The sequence below is a fragment of the Pteropus medius genome, unplaced genomic scaffold (assembly GCF_902729225.1).
Source record: "Pteropus medius unplaced genomic scaffold, Ma_sr-lr_union100, whole genome shotgun sequence".
NCBI classification, from domain to species: domain Eukaryota; kingdom Metazoa; phylum Chordata; class Mammalia; order Chiroptera; family Pteropodidae; genus Pteropus; species Pteropus medius.
Window position 1 is genome coordinate 3880970 of NW_024350926.1, and position 12435 is coordinate 3893404.

At 39.1% G+C, this 12435-nt stretch overlaps 1 pseudogene; it reads left to right on the forward strand.

The window, feature by feature from the left end:
* The first annotated feature begins 1089 nt into the window (after positions 1-1089).
* LOC120585622 (uncharacterized) lies at positions 1090-1274 on the forward strand (annotated as a pseudogene).
* The last annotated feature ends 11161 nt before the right edge of the window (positions 1275-12435 follow it).

A 12435-nucleotide genomic window follows, 5' to 3' on the forward strand; every position in this document is an offset into this window, starting at 1 on the left:
AACTTAATACTCCAAAACCAAATTTTGCTGCAACATATTCAGAAAGTATTTTTTTTTCTTTCATGAAAATTGAACCTTTCTAACCGAGTAACAGTTGCTAAGGGATTTGGAATGGAGATTAGCATAGATTTGGGTAGCACAAATGATCCTTTGTGCATGGTAAACAGTCCACTTTTCATTTAAAAAATTAATATCCATGTCTGTGATGCTCGCTAAGACGAGTTTGAAAATAAGCTAAATATAATCCTCTTCTCTTTAATTTCCATGAGGCCAGTACCACTCAAGCTGATTATGTAATGTCAAAGACTCAAGTTTACTATCTAGCTGCCTAGCACCTCTAGGTCCTGAGGCTGGCAGTCATCACCAATAATTAAACTTCTATCTCTGTAAAGAGGTTCTGAAAATATGCTCAGGGGCAGGCAATCCAAGAAATCTCAATGGAGAAAACTTTTAATTTTGTTGCCTCCAAATTTGAGGGATTCCTTAGATTAGTTTTAAATTATATCATTCTGTTTCACGGACTCCCACACTTCCCACCTGTTTTCTTCCCTTTGGGTCCTTGTCACCTTTCCCTAGAAAGCCCCTCCACTGTCCTCATTCCCACTGGCTACAAGTCTCCTGGACCAGGACCAGACCCAGCTGCTTCTACCTGCCTGCTGACACTTCAGGTCTTTCAGACAAAGAAGTCAGCTGAGGTCAAGGTCACCGGTGGTCCACAGCCCACGACTTCTCTCTGGACAGTGTTCCTAAGGTTTACCACAGATCTCAGACTCTCACCTTCTGGGGATAGCCAAGCTCTTCACAAACCTCCAAATAAACAGCTCAGTTGTACCAATAAGGTATTTTTAGAATACTCCTCAAAGACTGCCTTACCATAGCCACGAAGGACAATCATGTGAGCCATCAAACTTGATAGTGTCAACCAAGAAATAATAAAGCTATTCCATGCAGAGAATGCAGAGCGAGGACTAAGAACCGACAGCAAAAACATGAGTCAAGGTGAAGCGTTAATCAGACGGTGGCTAATATATCTCATGAATGCATGCATGTGTAAGAGGAGTAAACTTAAATATTAAAATATTAGATCTTAAGACTATACTTTCAGGGATCATTTCTATAGTTTGTTACTAGAGAAGCTTCTCTGGACACGTAAAATACTAGATCTTTGCAAACTTTCTGATTAATTTATTTAGCAATATTTATGGAGTATCTGCTATACAGTTGGCATTCACATAGTTCTTAGGAGGGGTACAAAAATTATGCCTCTGTGGAGTTAATAATCCATTGAGAGTGATATAATATCTCCTCTAATCATATTGAAAAATATCTGAATTACTTTGAATTCTACCATTTATTCTTGAATCAGAAAAGCAATTGTACATGTATACTTTATTCTTCCCAGCTCCTAGATTTCTAGCCTACTTCTAGAGGGGGGAAAAAAGTTAGATTCCTCTAGATTAAACCATAAGCAATTGAAGTACAGTGAAACAGTCACACTGGAGACAAAGTAGACGGGAGAGAGACCTTTAAACTGTGTAGGTATTAGGCCAGTGAGTCTCAAACTTGACTACACATTGCCTAAACTAACTGAATGATTTGTAGGTCCCAATGCAAGATAAAATGTGGAACCCCCTTGTTTAAACACAGGAGAATGGGTACTAAAGCATAAAATAGTTTTCTTTTTTCTACCTTTTCTCTCTTGACTAGTAACAGTGTTTTTTATTTGTTATTTAATGATGTTCTAAGTAAAGAAAATTTTAAATTTTAAAAATTAGCATGAATTCTGTCATTTTCTTCATATTGTGCAATGCTAGTTTTAAAAGCAAATAGAAGAGCATTTAACTCAGACAGAGTTACACGATTTGCATTTCGTAGCTCACACGTGTACATATTTTGTTCTTACTAGGACAGCGGAAGTGCTACAGAAAGCTAGCTCGATTGTCTTTATTTCACTTATTGATTCACACGCATTCTACTAACACTCTGTCAATTCAGTTTAGTGATGAAGAAGGAAGGTCTAAAAAGAAAAGTTTTGCCTTTTTCTTTCTTGCATGTAAGAGAAAGTTGTCGTGTTAATAAAATGGCTAATACGAGGACATGACATAGTAAGAAAGGGTATGATAGGAATCGTTGGTCATCTATAGTTCTTAAAATGCCATTTCCCTCTTTCTTTCTGGTTTACATGGGAAGAGTAGCCCCTCTGGGCTGTCACCTCCCCCACTTACTCAGTAGTAGACGTGACCCGCTTAACTTCAAATCTCATCGAACCCCCGTGCACCTTAGGTCCACCAGGATTCAGAGCTCATAGGGCATCTCCGAGGCTATGTGTGGATGGGATGCTCCGTTCTCTCATCTAACTTCACATTTAAAGAAACCAATTTCAAAGATAAAATTATTACAAATTTCAAGACATTGACAGCGAGCCTTACACCAAGCATGGGTGCCTTCTGAGCACTGGACCGTGAATTCAGCCATATACGCTGGACTCCTTTGAGGAGAGCCTGGGAGTCGCCTCTGGAGGTTGTGATTTAATTGAAGCTTTGGTCTGAACGTCAGAAATTTTACAAATTCTCTAAGAGTTTCTGTGTGCAAGCAAAGTTACAAACCACTGGGGTTAAAAGGTTCTCGTATTATCATTCAAAATAAGTCAAAGAATCCACTAATATTCAAAGAAGTACATATTGAGACCCTGAGTTACCAGTCTTCGCTGTAGCATTAAAAATATTTTTTTTCATTAAAACAATCCAGTGTACATCAGCATGTTGAGAATGTACCTTCTGAGAAGTTTTGCTGCAGTGAAATGTCCTATTTAGAGGACATATCGATAGTATTTATCACACTTCTAAACGTTAATTAAAGAAACTTTGTTTATAAAAAAAAATGAAGATAGAGAAAACAATTTAAATATCTGAAATATGAACTAGATTAAATAAATTATGGCACATATGCTGACCTAGAAAACAAATCCATGATATATTGTCGAGAAAAAAAGTTTCAAAACTATATAACTTATAGGAGCTCATTTTTATAAAATATAAGCAAATAAATCATCCGTATATCTGTGTCTATATAAACAGGCTAAGAAAAAAATCTAAAAAGACATCAATTAAAGAGGTACCAGTTGTTAGCTCTGGGTGGTGGGATTTGTGTAACTTTTACTTTTTATACATTTCTATTTAATGCAACTGTGTTCCAGCTATGTATTAGCAAAGAATAAGAAAAGAAAACCATTAATGGGACCATGAAAAGAAAATTCACTAAATTTGGATTCCAAAAACATTACATATATTCACAGATTCATTTTCCACAGATTATTTTTTTTTAAAAAAATCACTTAAGTCATTTATATGCCTTAGTTTCTCCATCGAAAAAATGAGAATGATTGTTCATATCAATTACTTCTCAGGCATAAGTGAAAGTATTATGTTTTGTCTGAAGACTAAATATGAATTCAAGCTGTTACCATTACAAATACTTAGTATACATCTCGTTTTAAAGTAATATAGCAATTGATAAAGCATGACAAACTCATACGGGTTTCCTGATTTTGTCCTCTGACAAAGTCAAAGCCATACCTCTTAAGAGAAGGCCACCTTCAAAGACCTTATGATTTACCTTGCAAGAAGCGGGAGTGGGGGGGGTGATATTTTAGGATATTTAACATGGAACGGTATCACTCAAGTCCTTGCTATTATTCCCCAAACTGTCCTTCTTTCTTCAGAAAAAGATAAATGGTTGCAATTGTCCCTGTTAGGATGGAGAATAATCAGAAGGAAAGCACTTCCTCGCTAATTCCCATCTCCATAGAAACCGCTCAGCTCCCGGAGCCTCTCGTCTGCAGACGTCTGTCCCGTTTTCTGATATTAGGCAGCCTGAGCCCAAAGCCTGGATTCTCTCACATTGTGATACCTTGAAGGATGAATTGAAAGAACAAAAAGACTTGTGCCAAATTTTTAAAGACCCCCACTACATCAAACTTAAATCCTTCCTGTATTTTTTTCCCGGGTTTCTAAGAAACTGTCCCTAACATAAGTTTAAAAGGCCCCTGTAAGCTGTGCCTGTTATCAGCACCAGTAATCCTGAATATCCTCTTCTGTTATTTGCACTCAAATGGTGCATTGATAAGAATTGCCTCTCTTCCCTAACTTTTTTTAAATATGCATATCTTCAGAGGAATGAGGCCAGGCTGTGGGAATTTTTACCTGCTGTGCGAACAAGTCGCTTAAATGTGGAAGTGATAGATGAGCTGGCGGTATTTACTCCCCATGTCCCTTTGTTCCTATTTGAGATCGCAAGTTGGGGGAATGTTATGGTAAATAGCCTAAGGCTGATTGAAAATAATTTAAATCAGTGGCTAATTGGATTTAATAATTGCACTAGAGCCTTCAATGCATTGAAGTCCTTTGACCTGAAAAAGAATTATCACCCTAGATTTCCAGAGTTCGTTGGAGTGATAGAATTTTAGACCTAGAATTTTAGAGATATCATTTAAGTCAGAATTTTAACCCTAACTTATTGCTAACATAAGCCAAGGAACGTAAAACACACATACACACACACAACATCAAAGACCCCATCCCATATCCCCTGAGCCAGAATTCACATGAGTGGGGCCCAAGAATTTCCATTTTTATTGATACACTAAATTATTTTTATAATCGACTAAATTTGGAAGCTACTTTTCTAGTATCACCTGTCACCCTCCCCACTGCCCACTTTATAGATAATGACATGCGTATGTCTAGCTCAGAGACTGCAAATTCAGTGCTGTATGTAGGCGTGGATGATGAATGAGAGGGTTGGGCCAGGGTGAGACAGTAGAAGGACGAAGACAGTGGCCACCTCGACAGCACATGAGTCAGCTTAAGGGGATGGAGCTAATCAGCTCTGGTTGGGTGTCATGAAAAACTCAGGCCCACGGTCAACCACAACACTCCCTCCTTTTTTTTTTTTTACCCCCCAAAAGAAACTTTTGGGGGGAAAAAAGAAATTTTGGGGGGGAAAAAATTCCAGATTTTTAGGTGGAATTTTCCAGTTTTCTAAATGCTGTAGGAAAAATGAAACCTATATTTGGACTGAATATTGGCCTTTACCTATCAGTTTACCACCCTCTTATAGACAAACTGATTTGTGTAACATCGAGCCAACAGGAGTGCGACATTGGGAGAATAATGAGGTGTTTCGGATCCCAAGACAAAATTATTTCTTCTACTCTGTGCTTCCATTTCTTCAAATGATAGCAACTTATAAAAATCAGAAAGAGGATGATCTTTAAATTTCCTTCCTGACACTAGATTCCTATTTTAGCTCCATGTATCTATAGCACAAGGGAGTCACTTTTTTTTTTTTTTTTTAGTGATTTGCATCCATTTTAAATGATTCATAAATTAAAAAAAAAAAGGCAGCATAGTTTACACACTGGTTGAAGTAAAACTTAATGTCTTGATGAAGACATAGGACCATTCCCCTAATTATGTCCTCTACTCCAGACCAACAACAATCAGAAGCTTACTACTCAGTGGCCTTATTTTCATACAATCTGTCTCGGAAAACAGTGACTTTTAAAGTTTCTATTAGCTACCTAAGAAATGGGCTTGAGGGGATATTATTTCCAACAACGCTGGGTGAAGAGCTGAGATGAAAACACTGAGAACGTTAAAAGGCTGCCTCCGTTAGCAGCACCACCTCCTCCAGTGCCTTCCTGAGCAACAGGAAACCCAGCGGCTACAACCTGTGGCCCAGTCACAGGTACTGAGAAGACTTCCAAGGCAAAAACTGTCTTCCTTCCTCGAGAGGCACGAAATTCCACACTTCGCTTTCTCACACCCCTGGAAATTCTATCCCTCAGATATGCATTTTGGTTAACTTGTTGACCTCTTTGCAAATGTGAAACCCCTCAGGAAGGCTGCAAGCTAGGGTGGATTTGTTTAGCTGTATTCTTTGGTGGAGGGCTTGCTGGAGCCACAGGGTTGGGATGCAGAGGAAGGGGACCATAGGGGCCTGGGTCACTTCAGAGGGTCACAGACCAGTGGAGACCTGGAGACAAAGGGGGGACCGAACAACCAAAATATCTGGACACTTGGATGTGAAGGAAAAAAATAAGAAAAGGAACTAGAAAGAGACCCAAAACAACTTAATTTTACCCAAAACTTTACTGGAGGATATCTTACGGAGGCATCAGGCCTGGACACTGTTGCCGCCATATTGAGAAAGCTTTGAAGCCCTAAAATCTTGTTCTTTTCTCCTCATACTCTCTTGCTGTCCTCCCCTTCCACCACCTTTGTTTTTCCTTCTTCAGTTGGTAATTACCTTTCGGTTATTTAGGTGGAAATTTTGTGAAGCTCACCAGGATTTGTTTTCAGTTTGTATAAAGACCAGTTGTGACTTTTCCATTAAGACTCAAACCAAGAAAAATCCTTACATTGATTACACAGACACATTTCATTCATTTTTTAAATTAGTGAATGATTTTTTTTCTTAGGAACGTGTCTGTGTTATTAATATGTACTAGAAGAAGGAAAAAGTTCACCACTTTGTTACAATACCAATAAATGTTGAAATTATAATTTTTAAAAGTAGCTGACTTTAGGGAGCTTCTTCTTGCCTGCACCGTCAGCTCAGCTCAGACTGACTCTTTGGAGCAATGTGTTCCACGTGCCTGCGGCCTTTTCTTATTTTAACTTAAAAAACTCTGGGTTTGTCTGTTACAGTAAAAATGAATTCAATAATGATAATAACTTTCATGCTTTCTTCTTTCTTTCATTTACAAATAATTTGTTGAATGGCAAAGACATGACAGGCATTGTTCTAGCTTCTTGGGATGCAAAGATGAATAAAACACTCTTCGCGTTCTTAAGGAGGTAGATGTATTGATAAGTCACGAGGCCATTCGTTCATTCCAGAATGAAGCAATCGATTGACAAATTGCTGTATTAGAGAAGAGGCGAGCGTGATGAGCTCACTGGTCAGGAAAATCTGCAGAGAACACATGAGTGCCATGCCGAATAATGAGGGGTTTGCTAAGTCAGAAAGAGGAACAGTATTTAATCAGGAGGAATGGGCTTTGCAAAGGCGGCGTGTGATCGAGAAAATGTGCATTGGTTCCGTGTGACTGGGAATTAGCTGGAGACAACGGGAAAGTGCATTGAAATAGCAGTCGTCGTAGCCCAAGAGAGAGGGGTGCGCAGCTTAGTGTGCTGTGCCCACGAATGTGGACTTAATTCAGGAGAGAATTGGGAGCCGGTGACAAAGTTAAGTGAGACCAGAATTGTATTTACAGTGTTCCTTCTGGATTCTGGGGTGTGTGTATGTGTTGGGGGAGGGGGGCATCTGAAGGCAGTGTTTTCACATGCCCCTTCTTTCATTCGGTAAAGAACTCTCCATACGGACATGAATTCAGTCTGAAAAAGGTTAAGTCACTTGCCCATCCAAGGCCAAGTATTGGATGGAGCACTCAGACCAGATCTGATTCTCATTCCTAATGAGAATCCTCTGGCCCCTGCTGGCTTCTCCGTGTCAATGTGATAACAACAGCTACCATGTAAAGGTCACGTCCACTTGGCCGGGAACTGTACTAGGCACGTCGCCTGTGTCATCTCTGCTAAACTGCAATCAAATGTAAAGGATCAATTATTATCCGCCATTTACAAATGAGGCAACTGAGGGGGAGAGTAAACGAGTGTGCAAGGTTACATTAGTCACAAAGCTGGGACTCAGAACCCTCTCTGTCTGATGAACTGCTGCGTTATCAATCATCCCCGCGTTTAAGAAAACCGGCAACACACCCTCAGTCTGCCACGTAAGAGACATTCGCGAAGGTCGAATACATGTTGATTGAAGGTCTGAGTCACGTAGCAAATAAGTGGCAAAGCTCGACCGAGCAGGAAACCAGGCCTCGCCAGCAGCCTTCTTCCCCCGACTTGGCAACAATCTACTTCGGACCTAATTTAGCCAGACGAAGTTGTCAAACTCACACCGAGAAAAGTTACAGAATGTCTGACATTGGGTGGAACTCTCCAGCCTCGGATAAATTTTTCAAAACCTCATCCCCTTTCCGGCATACGAACTGCCAGCTCGGCGGGGTGTCTCAGGCAGGAGCTGACCCTTTCAGTGGCCCAACAATTAGTCCCCGAGAAGTCCAACGGTAGCCTCCGAGAGCTACATGAGATGGGAATAGGGACTCGTGACCTTAAAATAAAGAACCTTAACCAATTCTTAATTTTTCGCATAAAATGAGCTCAGCAAAATAACAGACAACGAAAGCACTTTGCAAAGAGAGCTCTCATTTCATATCATACTTTGAACACTCCCTGCGACACAATGTCTCATCAAAACAATCTGGAAATACGTGATTACACCAGAAAGACAATGGCGGAATAAACTGAGGGGACATTTGTCTTCTAGGATTTTAACTATGAAATAATTAAATTCAATGGAGTGTGGAATTGTGCAGAAACGAAACCCGATCTCCCTAGAAATTTCCCCTCCGCTCTCTCAGGGGAATAAGCCGACCCTGTGTTTTTTCCTGTTTGTATTTTCTGTATTAATTTGCTGTGATCTCAGTGCACTGCCAGTGGATTTTCCATCCTCTGCAATTCCCACTTGGGGAAAGAGACTGTGCCTCCCAGCAAGCAATGGTGGCTGTCCCTGAGGGTGGCCCTCTGGCTGTGACTTATCTCTGCAGACTATAACTCTTTGAAGAACAAAGGCCTTACTCATTACAGGTGCGGAACTGATAAGCATGGCCTTTTTTTTTTTTTTTTAACTATAAAATTCAGATAAATCTCTAAAATGCTCATGGGCTAACCTCTTTAACTGACACAAAATATGTCTTTTGAAAAAATATATTTTGTGATAACCTGGTTTATTAACATTTAGTGGTCTGTTAAAACTCTGAGGAGATAAGAAGGGAATTCATTTTTCAGATTCCAGTCAGAATTTTTACCTTTCTGTAAACTATGTGATCCACATATATTTAAATTATATTTAAAAGTAAAACTTGATCTACTTTTTCCTTTTTATGTTGATCAGTACTTTGAGAAAAAGTCTTGGTCAGTATAAAATATCAGCCATTTTCCTGAATCTAGTTGCTTTGAGTTAGTTTTTTACTTAGGAATTAATATTTAGGCAATTTTTTTTTTCCCAGCTAAGTTTTCAGTCGTCATGTGAGGAAGCGAGCAACTTCAAATAAATAAGCATTTTTCTAAAAGCTGTTCTTGGACAGGTGACAGCAGCAGGTTTAAAAAGAGGAGACAGACACACACATGCTCTTCTCTCTGCTCGTTTATTTCCCTGTCCCTACCTCTATGGCTTTTCCATGCCCTATGAGGGAGCTTTAAGCCGAAAGCTGTGAATTACAACCTTGCTCTAATAAGTGGGAAAACTTAGGTATCGCTTTTCTTGCCTGGCATAACCACATATATCTTTCCGATTAAAGGATTGGTGATACGGTAAAAGAGGCATCCCAATAATTTACTCTAAGTATTTTCCTGGTTTTCTTGCTGAAAACATTACAGCACTTTTGAGATTCTAGAAGCTGCTGCTCTCCAACACCGAGTTCATTTACCTCTTCTCCAGAACTCTCCTCTGTCATCTCTGCAACATTTGCTTTTCAGGACCCTAACTTGGCTCTGGCAGCCCTGAATCAGAGGCTGTAAATTCAGAAAAGCATTTAAAAAGCAAACAAACAAAAAAAACTGCTCTTTCTCTTTCTCCCTAAGATAAAGCATTATCCTAGAGAATGCTATAGTCCCCAGGCGAGCTGTTTCAAGTGCTTATCAGTTCCAGAAGAAACTGATTTTTTTAAAAGTCCTTTGATATATTCAGATTTAAGGCAAGAATTGGGAGTTCTCTGGAGTGAATTTTACATGGATATTTTAAACTCAATAAAAACGTTGATTAACCTGTAGCATTTGTGAATATACTACTATAGTGAATGCCCAAATCAAATTTCTGCCTTTCTCCAAGAGTCCTGTGGAGTTTACAGATTAGTTTAGGGAGAGGCTCTTTACTGCGATCCTCTTTGGGGAAATAAAAAAGGCAGGGGCCTCGTGGCTTACACTCAGAGTAGGCACAGTAGGTCTTGATGAAGTTCTTATATTGAATGACTCCTTTTAACTTCAATGAGGGAAGTTTTCATGAGAGATAAGGGAAAAATCTTCCTTGTTCGGTTTGTAAGTAAGCATGTGTATTTAAAGATTGTGGTTCAAAATAGGTCACAAAAGCTTGGTCTTTGCAGAAGGGTCTGAATTTCCATCTAAAGAAGATGGTTAACAGAGAGAGAGAGGTGGCCTAACTGTACCATTCTGCTCAGTTTTAAGTTTTTAAATCATTCCCTCTTCTCAGGAGATTACACCCACCGTCTTCCCAGGCTGAGAGCATGAACTATTCCCTGAGCTTGCAGCATGAAAAAAAGAGTGGTTTGTTTTCTTCTTTTCTTTTTCCCTTGTCTCTTTCTTTTCTTTTTATTTTAATAAAAGAGTGAAGTTTCAAGTGTATGGCAGTCGCTTCACAGATATCAACTGACTTTTTTCTGACTACAGGATGTCTGTGGGCTCCCAGCAATTTAAATTTCAGTTGCTCACTGCATATTCCCTGCATTACAATGTGTACATTTACCAGACCCAAACAGAGAATTCCTTATGCTGGTTTATGGTTTTCATACCTATAAATGTATCTATTAACTATTTTTCATTCATGAACATCCCTGACTAGAAACAAAATTTTCACATAGATTTTGATGAAGCTAAACGTTAAATTTAAATGGCTTTAGACATTTAAGAATTTTGTTCATCAATGTTTTCAGATTCTTAAACTACTATATTTTTTTTCATAATTACATTTACAAATGATAACACTTATGGTCAGAAAATGAGTGTCTAATTCTTTTAACCTTAAAAAAAAAGTCAGTTGTGGATTTTCAATAGAAGGTATTCGCACAGAAAAAATAATAAAATCTTTTTTTTTCTTTTTACTTGTTTGATTTGAACCTCTAAGAGGCTGAACAGGAATTTTGCAAGGCTGATTTAAGCCTCATACATTTGGTGCAACTTTCAAATTTTTGTTGATGTTAATTAAACTTAAGGGGTAAAAAAAAAAGGAAGATATCGATTTTAAGAACTAGAAATGTGCCACGTGGGCAATGACTTCCGGTTGAGGTCAGAGGAAACTCCTCATTGTCCTCCAGGAGTCCCCTGAGTGTCTGCTTCCTCCTCTCTCTGTCCCCCTTGCCCCTAACACACATTCTTGCCCCCTCTTCTCCAAGCTTTTGCTCACATCGAAGGACAGAAATAAAACACCTGCGTGTTCCTCGTGTGTACCTAATACTATACTTCGGACCCATCTTCCTATTGAACTTTCAAAACAACCCTCAGAGTAGGAATCTCCATTTTATAAATAAAGAAATTCGGGCTCAGAAAGGTATGTTTGTCTCCCAAGGTCACAGAGCCAATAACAGTACGCAACAGGGGCAGTCCGTTCTATCTGGGGTAGGGGGGGAAGATATCTTAAAGGTGGCTGGCGCCGAGCTCTGAAGATGAGGGGAAACAGGAGGAAAGAGAACGGAAGAGAAATCGAGAGCTACACAACAGCCAGAAGGGAGAAAGCAGAAGAATGGGTGACAATCGAATGAAGTGAGCAGTTCTAAGAAAATTAGTTCCTTAGCCAGAAGGGGAAAGGCAAGAACAAGGCCTATTTTTACCACGGAACCATCCCAGAAAGTCTTAGGGAAATTCCGTGTATTTCTGGAATTGTTGATGAACTGGAACTGAAAACAGCAAGATCAGTTGAGAGTCTGCCATAAAAACTAGTCCTACACCGCCTCTCTGTTTTAGGGGGCGAGTGCTAGTCTTTTCTCCACTGCAGAAGGCTAGAGGTATGTGTTCTAGAAAGAGGGCCTGAGAGGCAGGCACAACAGAGTGCGGAGATGTCATCTGAAAAGAGAGGAGTGAAGTGACATTTTACACGTCGAAGGTGAAGACCCTCAGCCCTCCTCCCAGCCTTAGCATGAAAGTTGTTCAAAATTGGCTCATTATTTTTGTGATATGTATAGTATCAGACTGATATGTCCCTGTTTCATTCCTAATATAAGTGATTTGAAATTTCTCCTTTTTCTTGATCAGTCTTGCTAGAGATTTATCAATTCTTATCATCTTTTCAAAGAACTAATTATAGGTGTTGGTTTTTTATTACCATTTTCTGCTCTCTATTTTATTGATCACTACTCATTATGTTCTGCCTTTCACTTTCTTTGGATTTAATTTACTCCTCTTTAACTTAATAAGGTAAAAGCTTAGTCAATGATTTTAAACCTTTCTTCTTTTCTAATACATGCATTTAGCACTATAAATGTTGCTCTGAGCACTATTTTAGCTACATACCATGAGTTTTGATATATGATATTGTAGCTATTATTAAGTTCAAAGTATTTTCTGTTTC